The sequence below is a fragment of the Alexandromys fortis genome, unplaced genomic scaffold, assembly GCF_014885135.2.
Source record: "Alexandromys fortis isolate MF-2015 unplaced genomic scaffold, M_Fortis_MF-2015_v1.1 scaffold_86, whole genome shotgun sequence".
Lineage (NCBI taxonomy): Eukaryota > Metazoa > Chordata > Mammalia > Rodentia > Cricetidae > Alexandromys > Alexandromys fortis.
The window spans coordinates 3,720,432-3,734,379 of NW_026067965.1; the positions used below are offsets into that span (position 1 = coordinate 3,720,432).

The 13,948-nt window shown below is 49.9% G+C and overlaps 1 protein-coding gene across 1 annotated transcript in view; it reads right to left on the minus strand.

Annotated features, from left to right (window-relative positions):
- Positions 1-12,183, minus strand: part of Sema4b (semaphorin 4B) — a 40,615-nt gene extending 28,432 nt beyond the window's left edge. Inside the window, exon 1 of the mRNA XM_050153984.1 lies at positions 12,029-12,183. The gene's annotated coding sequence lies outside the window, so the exon portion shown is untranslated. The remainder of the gene's footprint in view (positions 1-12,028) is intronic.
- Positions 12,184-13,948: the final 1,765 nt, after the last annotated feature.

Genomic DNA, 13,948 nt, shown 5'->3' on the forward strand with positions numbered 1-13,948 from the left:
TTCACCCGGCGGGGCAGAGCCTGGGACCCGAAGCTCGGAGATGAGGGGCACGCAAGGTCTCTCGGGGCCACTCAGACCCGCCCTCTTTCCGGCTCCCGGGGACCCTGCCCCACTCGCCGCCTACCCATCCCCACCCCCTTGCTCCAGGATCTGTGCATACACTGGGTCTGGTGGCTTTCCAGTCTCTTTTCTGCAGGAGGTCTATGCGTGGTCTAGAATCTAGATATTCTGCTGGGTTGTCCATGCTTAGAATTCTGTCCACACGAAGCCCGGGGCGGCGCAGAATTAGTTCAAGTGGGATAATAGGATTTCATGGACTGCATGAAGGTCTAGCCAAGGAGACTAGACCTTCCCCGCCCCCAACCAGCACGTGGCTGAGCATAGGAAAGGATTCCCTAAGGATGGAGTAAGACACCAGAGGTATTCACCAGCAGGTACCCAGACCTGAGGTCAATTTGGTTTATCTTCAGTGGACCGGGAGAAAGGGAAATAAGGCGGTGGGGGATGGGAAGGGAAATCAACAGAGAGACAAGATTTGGGGAACCTGTTCCAGCTTTTTCTGGGTGCATGGATAGAATTAAAAACTCGAAAATTTGTGTTCATTGTTCTTGTGGCAATGAGACCATTTCACCCAGAACTGGATTGTCGAATAGCTACTCTGCACCCGCTGACAATATCAGCAGTCTCAAAGCAACATCTTTGTCCCCCATCCTGACCCCCCAGGCTTCCCCACCCCCTCCCACAAATAGACCTTGGTGGTCCCAGGTCTCCTTTCTTACAACCAGACTCCTTAATGTCTCACAATTTCTGTACCATCGCCACACCCTGAGATCCTTTTACAGTTTCATGTCTTGTCTCTTACTCCTCATGTCCAGACCCAAAATCTGAACTTACTACTTCCCTACATCCCACCCTGGGATATTTTTGCTCTCCTGGCTACACTAAGGGTCCTCCAACTGCTTCTTCCCTTGCTCCTACAATCTCTTCTCAACATGGTAGCCAGAGGCCTTAAAAATGAAGTCAGGGGCTATATAGTTCAGCGACAGGGTTCAGTGGGTAGACACTTGATGGCCTAAATTCCATCCCAGAATCCACATGGTAGAAGGAGAGGATCCACACCCACAAGCTGTGTCCTCTGACCTGTGTGACTGAGACACACAAAACAGATACATGTAAAAACTTTTTTTTTTTTTTTGAGACAGGGTTTCTCTATGTAGCCCTGACTGTCCTGGAACAGACTCTGTAAAACATGGGGATGCACCTGCCTCTGCCTCCCAGCTGCTGGATTTAAAGGCATGGGCCACAGGCCTGGCTTAACAGTAATTTTTTAAAAGTCAGCTGGAAAATTTTTTAAAGCCTACCATTTGGCAGGTGGAACAGGAGGACCAGGAATTCGAGGGCAACCTCAGATACAAAACAAGTTGGACGCCAACCAGTGAGTGCTACATAAGGCTCTGTCTCAAAAAAAAAAAAAAAAAAAAAGAGAGAGAGACAAAACAAAACAAAGAAGGAATACCTTAAATAAATAAATGAAATGAAAGAAGTTAGGCACAGCTTTCTTCAGCTCAAAACCTCCCGAGCACCTGGAACAGTGCCTACGTACGTGCATGGTAGGCGGGCCTTCAATAAATATTGGTTGAAGGAATGACCGAGTGAATGAGCCGGACAGGAGCCACAGACTACTACTCGCTCGTATTAACTAACAACCTGGAACAACCCTCGGGACCAGTTCCTACCTAGGGAAGAGTGCTCCAAACCTGAAATTAGGCAATAAACTCTTTCAACTGAACACACGACTTCAAAATTATCACTCTTAAATCTGTTGGTTCTGGCCCCAATTTCATCCCACGGGTCATTTTGAATATCGATTCTACTATCATCCCATTTCATATTCATATCGTCTTCCAAGTTTTGAGTCATTGTAATTTGGCTAAGTATTCCATAGACCTTTAATCAAGTCACTGATAAAAATAATGGGTGTGCAGACGTTGCCTCCAGATCTTGGTTTCTGCACGCCACTCCCCCGGAAGAGGAAAGCAAGCTCCTTGGAGGGTGAAAGAGAAAGGACATTTTGATGGTCTGAAAGGAAAGAAATCGACAACTAATGAGGCTCTGCCTAAAGGATACAGGAGACAGTTTGATGACCACTTTGGTCATCAAATGGCCTAACAAGTAATGGCTTCTAATGCATCAAATTGAAATACAGCCCATTAGTCCGGAGTGTGACTCAGAGAGAAAGGGAAAGAGAAGGGAAGAGAAGGAAACTTCTTTATGGAAAAGTGCCGGCTGGGCGGTGTAGAAATGGAAGATCAGCAAATTGAGCAGAGATCATGGCTGGGTGCAAAGACGGTGAGGAAACAACGTCTGAGAGCCTGTCCCATAGAGGACTTACAGTCCAAAGGAAACTGTCTCTGCCAAAGAGATGGTAGTCACCATCTTAGCCACGGGGTCAAACATCATCTGCCAAAGGAATGTGACGTAATTGCCCCCTCCCATCCAGTGCCATGAGAGAATCACAGTCTCAATCCAATGGGGTTTAACCCACATCTAACAATGAGGAGGAAAGCAGATACATCCAGCATGAAAAGCATTTGACAATGATAACTAGCCTGGGCTCATCAAAAGAAAAAAAAATCATTCTTGTGAAGGTGAAAAAATAAAAATATATAGTTAAAATAGGGAAGGCTTACAGTTAAAAGACAAAAGATATGTGAACCCTGATTGCATTTTAGAGGAAGAAAAAGTGTTGGAGCAACTAGGACACTTTTAATATGCATTTTATATTATCAATAATTTTAAAGTCCTGTGCTAGGTTGAAAACATATTATTTAATAGCTACTTTAATGTTCGTTTTCTTACGTAAGAGCATGGTATTTCTTGGGTATGATAAAGTTCCAGATTTGGGAGATACAATTTGTTTTCAGAGATGATACACTGTGATGTCAGAAACTATCTTAAAAATACACATGTGCAAAAACATGTGTGTGTGTATGTGCGTGTGTGTGTGTGTCGAGGTATGAGCATAGCTGCCATAATTTGGTCAAACTATGTAAATATGTGTGAACGTCTTATACCAATCTTTTACTTCTTCATTTAGGGGAAAAAAATAAGACATGTCAAAACAGTGTCCAGCAACATGCCAGAAGAAACTTCCACGAGGGTTGAGTGACCAATATTCTTATTTGCTTTTCTAGTCAGGGTTTCTCTGTAGTTTTGGAGCCTGCCCTGGAGTTTGCTCTGTAGACCAGGCTGACTTCAAATTCACAGAGATCTGCCTGCCTCTGCCTCCTGAGTGCTCTTTGTAGACTGAGCAATTGACTCTATGTCTTCCTCACTACATAGCTCCGCCCACATTTTTCACCATAGCCATAATAATATTACAGAATTTTTTTTAAAAAAATTTCTTGACTAGGGCTGAGGAGATGGTTAAGTAGATAAAATGCTTGTCATGCAGGACTGGAGAGATGGCTCTGTGGTTAGGAACACCAGCTGTTCTCCAGAGGACCCAGAGTTCAGTTCCCAGCACCCACGTGAGACAGCTCACAATTGTCTGTAACTCAAGTACCAGGGCTTCTGATACCCTCACACTGACATACATTCAGGCAAAACACCAATGCACATTAAATAAATAAAATGCTTGTTATGCAAGCATGAAGACCTAAGTTTGATCTCAGAACTATGTGAAAACAGTGAGGAGGGGTGGGGCAAAAATACATTGGTAATCCCAACAGTGCTGAGGCAGAGGCAGGCAGTTCCTGAGGCTCACTGTTGGCTAGCCTAACTTCCCTGGCAAGTTCCAGGCCAAGTAAGAGACCCTGTCTCAAAAAACAGTGGAGGGCTCCTGAGACATAATTTACAAATACACTCATGCATGTGACTCTCATATTTGCACACACAGATCCCTGCACACGCATACCAAACCCTTGTCAGAAATCGATGTTCACTAGCTACAGCACTTCCTTCTGCTTCCCACCCCACTCCAGACCAGAGCCTGATCGATGGCTGCCTCCTCAATTAGCATTTATTGAGAGCCCGAATCCGGGCATCAGTAGCTCCTAAAGCTGTAGGGGATTGATCTGCTCTTGTGTCTTGGCAACAAAGGGCTTGTCTGATGGCTGTACTCATCCCTGAGGAGGCAGGGGCTGATGCGGCCTCGTGTGGCTGTTAATTATATCCTGCTCACATGCTTTGGAAGTTTGTCTTATGCCAACTGGGCAGCAAGCCCCTAGAGAACAGTGACAGAAGTCTTCTGTCCCCTCCCCCATGCCTAGCAAGGCACTCCAGTAAGAAACACACAGCGCTGTCTACATGAGGTCCCCAACTCTTGTCCCAGGGAAGCACCCTCCAATCCATGTACGTGGCACCTTTCTCCTGGCGGGCTCCGCTGCCTTCCGTTAGTGTGCTCCTATGGTTTCTAATGCGCTCTCCCAGACTGGAAAGAACGGAAGGGTGACTGACAGAGAAAAACTGCCTTTGACTTAACTTCCTGTAGGCTAAAGAGTGGTTCCCAAGCCAACGATGTGTCTCCTGCTCCTCTCTGCCACTCTTGGATGTAGGCAAGTGTTTTTTAGCCAGGCAGTCAGTGTTTACAAAGAGCTCAGGGGGGGGGGGGGGGCAGCTTGGAAAGAGAGTACCAAAAAACAGAGCAAGAAAAAAAAAAAAAAGCAATGCTTCCTCCGAGCTCCAGCCTGCAAGATGAAGTCATCCCCAAGTTGTTAAGTCTGGCCCTCTGTCCACCTTCATTCTTCCTGCCATCCTGTCTGTCTGTCTGTCTGCCCCTACCCCCATGCCACACACACACTCACCAATGCAAAGATGAGAGGTCAAATACTCATAAGAATACACTATAAAGAAAGCCAGAAAAGCCAGTGGTGGTGCATGCCACTGATCCCAGCACTGGGGGGCAGAGGCAGGAGGATCTTTGAGTTTGAAGCCAGCCTGGTCTACAGTGTGAGCTTCTGGACAGTCAGGGCTACACAGGGAAATCCTGTCTTGAAAACCAAAAGGAGGTGGGAGAAGCAGCAGCAGCTGCTGCCCAGACAGACTTGCCTTGCGCTGAGGGATGTCAGAGTCCAGTGGGCACATGCCTCCTAGGCAGGTGAAGAAACTTCAGAGATGACAGACAGACTCAGTATCTTGATCTGGGGTTGGATTTTCAAGTTTGTACACATGTTAAAATGTACTGAGCTCTATGATCTTAAGATCTATGTATTTCGCTATATTTAAGTTCTTTGTTTTTAGATAGTGTCTCACTTACATAGCCCAAGGTGGCCTAAGACTTGCTCTGTAGCCCACACTGGCCTTGTATTCTCCACCTCCTGCTTCTACCTTCCCAGTGCTGGGAGTGGGGGTGCGCCCCCATGCCCTGCTCTATGCTTATATTTTATACCCGTTAACACAGGGAGAAGAGGAGCGGGGAGAGGAGGGGGATGAACTGTGACTGGAGAATCAAATGGGAGAAAGACAAACTGACAGAACAGGAGAGAGACCGAGGAGAAGCAAGAAGAAAAGGGAAGGAAGAATGAAAACAGAGAAACAATCAAACACATCTGCCCGTTGGCCTGGCTTCTCTGCTCCCTGAAGTCAGCCTATCACAAACATTCACCCTCTGGTACAGCCTCTGCCCAGGTGCAGGCAGGAAGATGTCCTTGGGTGTGCATGAAACACGCCAAAGGGCTCTTGCCAGGCCTGCCCCCTCTGACTTCCACCCAGGGGAGCAGGGCTCTGTGCTCCCTCAGTTCTACTCAGGACTTGTAGCTTTGTTTGCGTCCATGCGGGGGAGGGCCCTCCTGCCAAGCTCAGTGGAGCTTGAACCCAAAGGTCCCACCCACCCCACCTTGGGCAGCATTCAGACTCCTCCCTCCCCCTCCCCCCCACCCCTGGGTGCTGACTGGCAGGCTGCCTAGCAAGGTCTCTCAGACGTGAACTGGCTGTGGCCCAGCTAGCTCCCCAGGACCTGGCTCCTTGCCACCATCCCCTCGTAGCCCCAAGCTCTCCTCTTATGCCAACCTGCAGCTGCAATTCCCCACCCTGCCCTGGTTAGGCACGAGGCCGTGTCTCCTCCCCAGGGGCCCGGCAGCAACTCAGCTGCAGCAGAGATACATTTGGATAGGAAAGTCACAGCAGCTAACCCAGTCCATGTGTGCTTTTAAATCATCCAATGGCTGCCAGGTCCTGGGAGCTGGGCACTTCCCTGGGACAAGGCAGCACCCTCTAGAGCAGAGGACATCCACCCAGCGTCGGCACTAACACGGCCTTCAGCTCTCTCAGACAGCTTCCAAAAGGGTCTGGCAATGGATGTAAATCAAACAGCCTCACCTCTTCCCCAGACCAGCTTCCCTCTACAGCCCCCTGCTGAGCTCCCCACCCCCCAACACCCTTTTAAGTGGCGGAGTTCAGCGGTTGAGCATAAAGTAGAGAAGAATTCATCACGACCCATTGTGTGTGTGGAGGGGGGCTTAAGAGGACCACAGTCTCTCTAGCTGTCGCCTGCTTCTCCTGTGGTGGAAATACTACAGGACTTTATGGCATGATTAGGGAACACGATGAGATAGCACCTATAAAGCCACCCGCAGCCTGGCACAGAGTGAATGCCCTATGCCCCAGACTGTTATTGCTTCTCTATCTGAAGGTTGCCCCATGGCCTCAACAAAGCATGGCGTCTTAGAAGCCCCTTCCTTGTGCTCCCTCGGGTTCAGCTGCCTCCTGTAAACACGATGCTGAGGCTGCAACTCTCCTGGGCAGAAGGAACCAGCCTGCCCAGCCCCAAGCCCTGGGTGTGCCTACTGTGGCAAGCAGCCCACCACACAGCACCGCCTCCACTGGGCCTGTTAGGGCCTGAGCTGGCCACTCCCTGGGAGGGGATCCCCCCACCCTTACAGGGCTGTGGGGCAACCAGCAAGGCTCAGCCTGTCCCTGCCCAGACAGGGTGAGACATGAAATTGACAGTGTCACTCCTGTGCGCCTGTGCTCCTGCGCTGTCCCTGCCTAGAGGCCTGCCCAGTCAGGGGGACTAGCCTAGCTGATCTCCGAAGTAGTGATTGTTCAGTGACTCTTTGTGGCTCTCAAACTACAGCCTGCCACCCACAGGTAGAAGGCAGGCATCCTGCCAGGCGAGGATGGGGTCAGAAGGCTAAGGGTCAAGTAGTAGAGGCTCAGCTTCCAGTCCAGCTTATGAAACCTTGCTCTCTTCTCAAGATCTCAAGTCAAGAGGCCGGGTGCAGGCTCATACTTGTACTCCTTGAGAGGCTGAGACAGGAGGATCGCTCTAAGTTCTAAGGCTAACCTAAATCACAGATTGAGTTCAAGGCCAGCCAGGGCTATTTAGAAAGACCATGTCTTTTTCAAAAGAATAAAAATTTAAACTTTTTGTTTTAGTTTTTGGAGACAGGGTTTCTCTGTGTAGCACAGGCTGCCCTGGAACACACTCTATAGACCAGGCTGGCCTCAAACTCACAGAAATCCGCCTGCCTCTGCCTCTCGAGTGCTGGGATTAAAGACATGCACCACTACCGCCCTGCTAGGTTTAAAGAATCTTAAAAACCTATCTCCCAAAATTTGCCATCAAGTTCTTTCCCTTGTAAATCTACTCTGAGCCCCGAGACCCCTAGCTACAGCCTTTTGAAGGCTATACCTCAATCCTCTGGAAACCAAGTTTCCACCCCAGAGACTGCTTTCCCAGAGGAGGAGCAGTTTAGCTCCTGTTTCTGTCATCTTAAATCACCCTGGCTGACACTTCTCCCACACAGTCTTGCTCTTGGCTGTCATACTGAACCGAGAGAGAAAGCAGGGACAACAGTGGAGATAGAAGATGAGTTTTACCACCAATCTCCAACTCCAACAGTGTCTTGACAGGGTGGCCATTACAAGGAATGTTCTACCATGGCAGTCTTCAAATTTGTTATCCTAAAGAAATGGTATCAGCCTGGTGGTGGTGGCGCACGCCTTTAATCCCAGCACTTGGGAGGCAGAGGCAGGCGGATCTCTGTGAGTTCGAGACCAGCCTGGTCTACAAGAGCTAGTTCCAGGACAGGCTCCAAAAGCATAGAGAAACCCTGTCTCAAAAAACAAAACAAAACATAAAAAAGAAATGGTATCAGGCTAGGCGGTGGTGGCATACACCTTTAATGCCAGCACTTGGAAGACAGAGGTAGGTGAATCTCTTGAGTTTGAGGCCAGCCTGGTCTACAAAGTGAGTTCCAGGGCAGCCTGTGCTACACAGAGAAACCCAATCTGTGTTTGGGTGGGGTGGGGTGGGAGAAATGGTGCAGGTGGCACACTCAGAGAGATGGGATGAGGTAGACTCCTACCTATATGGGTCCTCTTGTAGTACCAGAAAATCCCAGGGATGCTTATTGCCAGATATGAACTGTGAGTGAGACACCCCAGATCTCTGGGACTTGAGCACAAGTCTGGGGATGTAGCTTAGTTGTTAGAACATGGGCCTGGCGTGCTCCAGAAAGGGGCTTTGACTTCGTCATACGCCCTACTCTAGGGCAAGGTGAAGAACATTGTCTTTTTTTTTTCTTTTTCTTTCTGTTATTGTTGATTTGGGTTTTTGTTTTTTGTTTGTGTTTAGTTTTGTTTTGTTTCAAGACAGGGTTTCTCTGTGAAACAGCTCTGGCTGTCCTGAAACTTGCTTTGTAGACCAAGCCAGCCTCGAACTCACAGAGATCCACCTGCCTCTGCTGGGGTTACAGAAGTGTGCCACCAATGCCGACTTGGTTTTGAGACAGTGTCTTACTATAAAGCCCAGACTGACTTTGAGCTGGACCGAGACAGACCACAAACATACCCCTCCAGTCTCAGCCTCTTAAGTGCTAGAATTATAGGTGTGTATCACCACACCCAGCTATAACCACTTCTTCAAAGTGTTTTCATATACAGAAACAGGGAACTTACAAAATTAGCCTTTATCTGGTAAAAAAAACAAAAACAAAATCATCTTTCATTTGGAATAGCTATGTAACCTCCACATGAAGTATTTGGCAAACTCCCCCCACCTAAATCAAACTTGACAGTTATATGGGTAATATTTTCCTTAGCACTGTCTGTGAGACATTATGCTGATCTTTTCACATTTATTAATCTTTCATCCTCACAGCAGAGGGAAAGCAGAGTTATCGTTCCGTATTCCCACTACACAGTGAGCTGCAGAGGTTCATTCAGGGGCATGCTAGGGCCACACGTGAGCCAGGTGAGGACCTGGGGCCAAGGGATCTGTGGGCTGCAGAACTCACGTGGGCATTATACCTAGGAACAAAATTTCAGCCTGGTTTTGTCTCAACTTGCAAGCCATCTCCACTTCTGATGATACAGGCGCCTGTCTTTTGTCCCTCCCTCCCTCTCCCATCGCTCCTTCCCTTCCCCTCGGTTTCATTCATCCAATACTGTTTCTTATTTGCTGGCTGCCAGAAGCACGGCTCAGACAGATGAAATGAACACAGCTGCTGCAGGCAAGGACTTCATAATTCATCATGATTCGTCCAATGCTTCTCTGCAGAGTCTCCCCATCCTGGACTGCATGTCTTTAGACACTTTCAATCACGCATCCTTTTGACTTTGACAAAGGTAGTAGCCAGGGCCAGCCTGGCGGAACTCCAGGAGTCCCAGGCAGCACAGACTAATCCCGCTGTTTTCGGACTGATTTCCGGAGTTGCTCCTGGGGCTCCTTCTGCCCTGGGCTCGGATCTCCATTAAGGCACTCATTAGGCCACAGTAAAGCACTCATTCACACACCTCATCCCTCTATTCCCATCCCTTCCACAGCTCCGGAGTGCACACGTCAGACCTGCCCAACTCAGGCTTTTAAATGTCCAGCCCCGGGGCAGAGCTTGGAACCAGCAGGCACCCAGTAAATGAACAAATGAGTTTTCTGCTCTCAGTGACTGTGATTCATCCTAGTTCTTCCCAGATCCTTTTGTACCTGCTTTTCTCTTCTTCTTTTCAAAGAATGTGACTAAGAAAAGGCCCCTCCCCAAAGGGGGTGACATGGCTCCGTTTCCCTGCCTTAGGGCAGCCCAGGGTTTTCTTGTTCCCCCTTCTTCTCTGCAGCTTTGTTGGCTTTACCAGAGATGCCATGCTGGAGGGTGATTGAATGTTCAGCTCCTGTCAGATACTACGTTGAACTGAGGGTCCCAGGGCCTGAGGGTGTAGCTCAGTTGGTAAAACGCTTGCTTCACCTGCACAAAGCCCAGCTGGATTCCAGGGACTGCACGAAACAAGTCATGGTATACACGCCTGTAGTCCAGCACTCAAGAAATGAAGGCAGGAGAGACAGAAGCTTAAGGCCACCTTTGGTGACACAGAGAAGTCAAGGCCAGTCTGGTTTACATGATACCCAAATGAATATAATGATTTACAATGTATATAATAAGACAGACAATAAAACCATGACGGGAACATTGCAGATAACTTGAAGATGGCAGGAAACGGGAGGGTTTGGCCCCAGGCAGAGCTGAACATCTTCCTGGTGCACAGGTCTTGAACTCTGGGACTCTCTCGGGCTTTTCCACTTGTTTGTTTGGTTTTTGTCTGAGACAGGACTTCATGTATCCCGGGCTGGCCTCCAACTTCCTGTGTCTAAGGATAATCTCGAACTCTTAATCTTCCTGCCTCTGCCTGTCCAGTGCTGGTAGAGGTGTGCACCGCCATACCCTGCCCTCCTCTGTTGTCACCATCCTTTCCTTTGGGTCCTGCACAGGCTGCTCCACATTGTGGTCTACCACCAAGCTACACCGGCCCCATCGCTATCATTTGTTAAATGACATCTATTTATGCCTATGGGAGGGAGGAAGGAAGGGAGGGAGCGTGTGTATTCTGTATGCAGAGGTCAGAGGACACTTTCAGGAGGTCATTCTCCCCTCCTACCACGTGAGACGTGGGGTCAGCCTCAGATCATCAGGCTTGAAGACAGGCCCCTTTACCCTAGAAGTCATTCTGCCACACACACCCAGTCCATCTTTAGGTCACCTGTCATTAAGAGCTCAAGACCTCAAGTGCAGGAAGATACAACTTCTATTTCTATGAACTTCAGGGGGAAAAAAATCACTCTCAGCCACAGCCTAGTAATCAAGAGACTGAGTTCAGATCCTGACCTTTCCACCAACCCACTGAGTCACCTGGGGGACAACTGAGTATCTCTGGGTCCAGCTTCCCCGGTGAAAATGAAGGGAAGGGAACGGGTGATTCCTAGATCTCCTCCAGCTCCGCGGCATCCAGTTCTAACTGCAGGTGACCCTTACGATGATCCCAGATTCTTTTTTTTTTTCCTTTAAATTTGCCACCATTTATTTACTTACTAAATGTGTGTTTGCATACGTGATGGCCACAGCATGTGCCAAGCTGCAGAGGTGGAGGTCAGAGGGCAATGCGCTCCCTTTCTACCCTTTGTGTCCTGGAAACAGAACTCAGGTCCTTAGATTTGGCAGCAAACGCCTATCTTGCCGAGCCGTCTCACCAGCCCTTCCTGTGTTTCTTAACACGTTCACAGGACAGGTGAGGGGCTGTGAACAGAGGTTTGATGATCTTCCCGACGTGACCCAGGACTCCTGAGTCTTTGCGGAGACTAGAACAGCTAAGGAGAGGCGACGGCCTCATTCCCAGGACCCCAACTTCCTCCCTCTCCTGGCCCTTAATCCACCTTGTTGTTCAGAGAGAAGAAAGAAGCCACGACAAAGGCCCTAACTCAGAGGTCACAGCCACAAACGTTCGGAGGAGGAGCCCAAGGCCTTTTTCCTAGTGATTTTCCTCCCGGTCCAGGAGTAGGGGGCGGTGTTGAAAGACACTGTTAAAGGATTCGCGCAGAGGCCCCCGGTGACCATGGGAACGTGGGCCCAACCTCCTGCGCTGCCATGGCAACAGGCTCCCCCACTGGCCCCGGCTGGTGCCCATCAGAGCGTGCAGGTGGCGCCCTCTTGGGAGAGAGGGGCGGGAGGAAGGTGGGGGCGACGACGAAGGCCTGGGCTTGTCCTGTCACCCCCACCCCCGCCCCCCCAGACCTCGGTTCCCACCTCTCCCGGTCCCCTACCTGGAAGGAGTTACCTCCCACGACAAGGCTACTTCCGCGCGGTCCCGAAGTTCCACAGACACACTCCACTGCCCTGCCGTCTGGCCGCCGTCCCGGGGGACCCGGAGTGTACCGTGAACACTCTGCGTCCTGCGCGGTGTCCCCGGAAATGCTGGGCGGCCTCCAAGCCCCGCCCCACCCCGCCGCTCGCGTTTTCGGGAATTGTCCGGAGGCGCCCTCCTTGGCTCGGCGATCCTCTAGCCTGATCCAGCAGTTCTGGGCACGATGCTACCCACGTCGGGCCAGCCCCCCCCCCACCATGGCCGTGCTGCCCACATAGATAGACCCAGGTCCATTGGGTTGCACCCTCCCTGACCTTGGCTTGCTCAGCCTCGCTGATGGTCTCCCTAGCTGGAATCTGCTCCTGTCTATAGAATTGGAACCCAGATCCGCTAACACTTAACTGGCTGTGTTAGCTAGGGCAAGTGTCTTAACCTCTCTGAGCCTGAATTCGCCTGCAAAGTGGGCATGAAACCAACAGGAACCTCAGTGTCGTGGTGAGAAGCACACACCTGGCACTTGGTCAACACTCAATAATGGTAGTATTGTTTAAAGCCGCCTCTCACACACGGCTCCCTCCACCGGTAAACCTGCGACCCACCGAGTTGGGAGAGATAGGAGTATAAATATAAAGAGCGGTTATCAAGTGACCTTGGCCCGTCCCTCTCCAGCCCGGCGTCCAGATTCCCCAGTCTTCCCAAACGGACAGCAACTTTCTGGGCGGTTCCTGAAACAACCAGTTCTGGGCACGTAAGTGGCTGAGCTGGCCAGAGCAGGCTGGTTAGGAGGCTGGAGACGCTAGTAGGCCAAGGGCCAGCGCTTCCGGGGCTAAATGAGTCCCAAGTGCAAGGTCCCTCTGCCTTCTCAGGAAGAGCTCCAGCAGAAAAAGAACACAGTGGTTATTTTGACTCACAAACAAAACGCATTACCTGTTTATGGCAGGGAGGTTGAAAACAGTGTAAAGTAACACCACCCGGGGAATGGGGTCCTAGTCTGAATCTTGGAGGAGAAAATGGGAAACGACCTTGAATTTCTGATCCCCCCTCCCCCCCAAATCCCTGGATAAGTGAACGGCAGATGTGCAGTACAATTGAGTCATGGGGAAAACAAGGCTTCAAGGCTGATAGGCAAAAACTCTACTAACTGGGTAGCACACACACACTTTTTTGTTTGTTTGTTTTGAGACAGGGTCTGCTGTGTAGGTCCTGCTGGCCTGGAGCTCCTTGGGATCCCCCTGCCTCCGGATGTTAAAAAGGTGTTTACGACCCCACAAGGCCACCACATAAATTTTTAACCAAGTCTCTACTATGGAACAGGTTGAGAAGGGCATCCTTCTCATTAAACCTTTAGACACTTCCTCAATGATTTCCTTTTGCTTCCTCCTCGTGAGCAGGCACTTTAGCAGGAAAATAAAATCCACTGTCTTTCTAGCTCAGGGAGTGAGTGCATTTAGGGAAATAGCTTTGGAAGTCTCCCCACCCTTTCTGCTATCTCTGATTCCCGGCAACGCCCGCCCCGGGAAGTCTACCTAGGGAAAGCACTCTGCTAGCGCAGCTAAATTAGAGGTCCGGGAAAGGTCATCATGACCCTGGAGCTACGCAAAAGAGTCTGGACTTTCAGTTTCCCGAGCACCCAGTGAGCACCAGCTGCTTGGAAAAACACAGGGACCTGGGCCCTTCCAAGCCTGTGGACTCAGCTGGTTTCTGTGTGGTCCTCTCTTGGTTCCTTCATTAAGCGCAGACCCGCAAGAGAATGCACCCTCAACCTTCCTCCACAGCTTCTTTGCTCTCTGTCGTTGTCTCTCACGCTTCTCTTCCCACCTTCCTTTTGTTGGGTAAAAGGAAACGATTTCACAGTATTGGAAGAGGCACCATTAGAAGG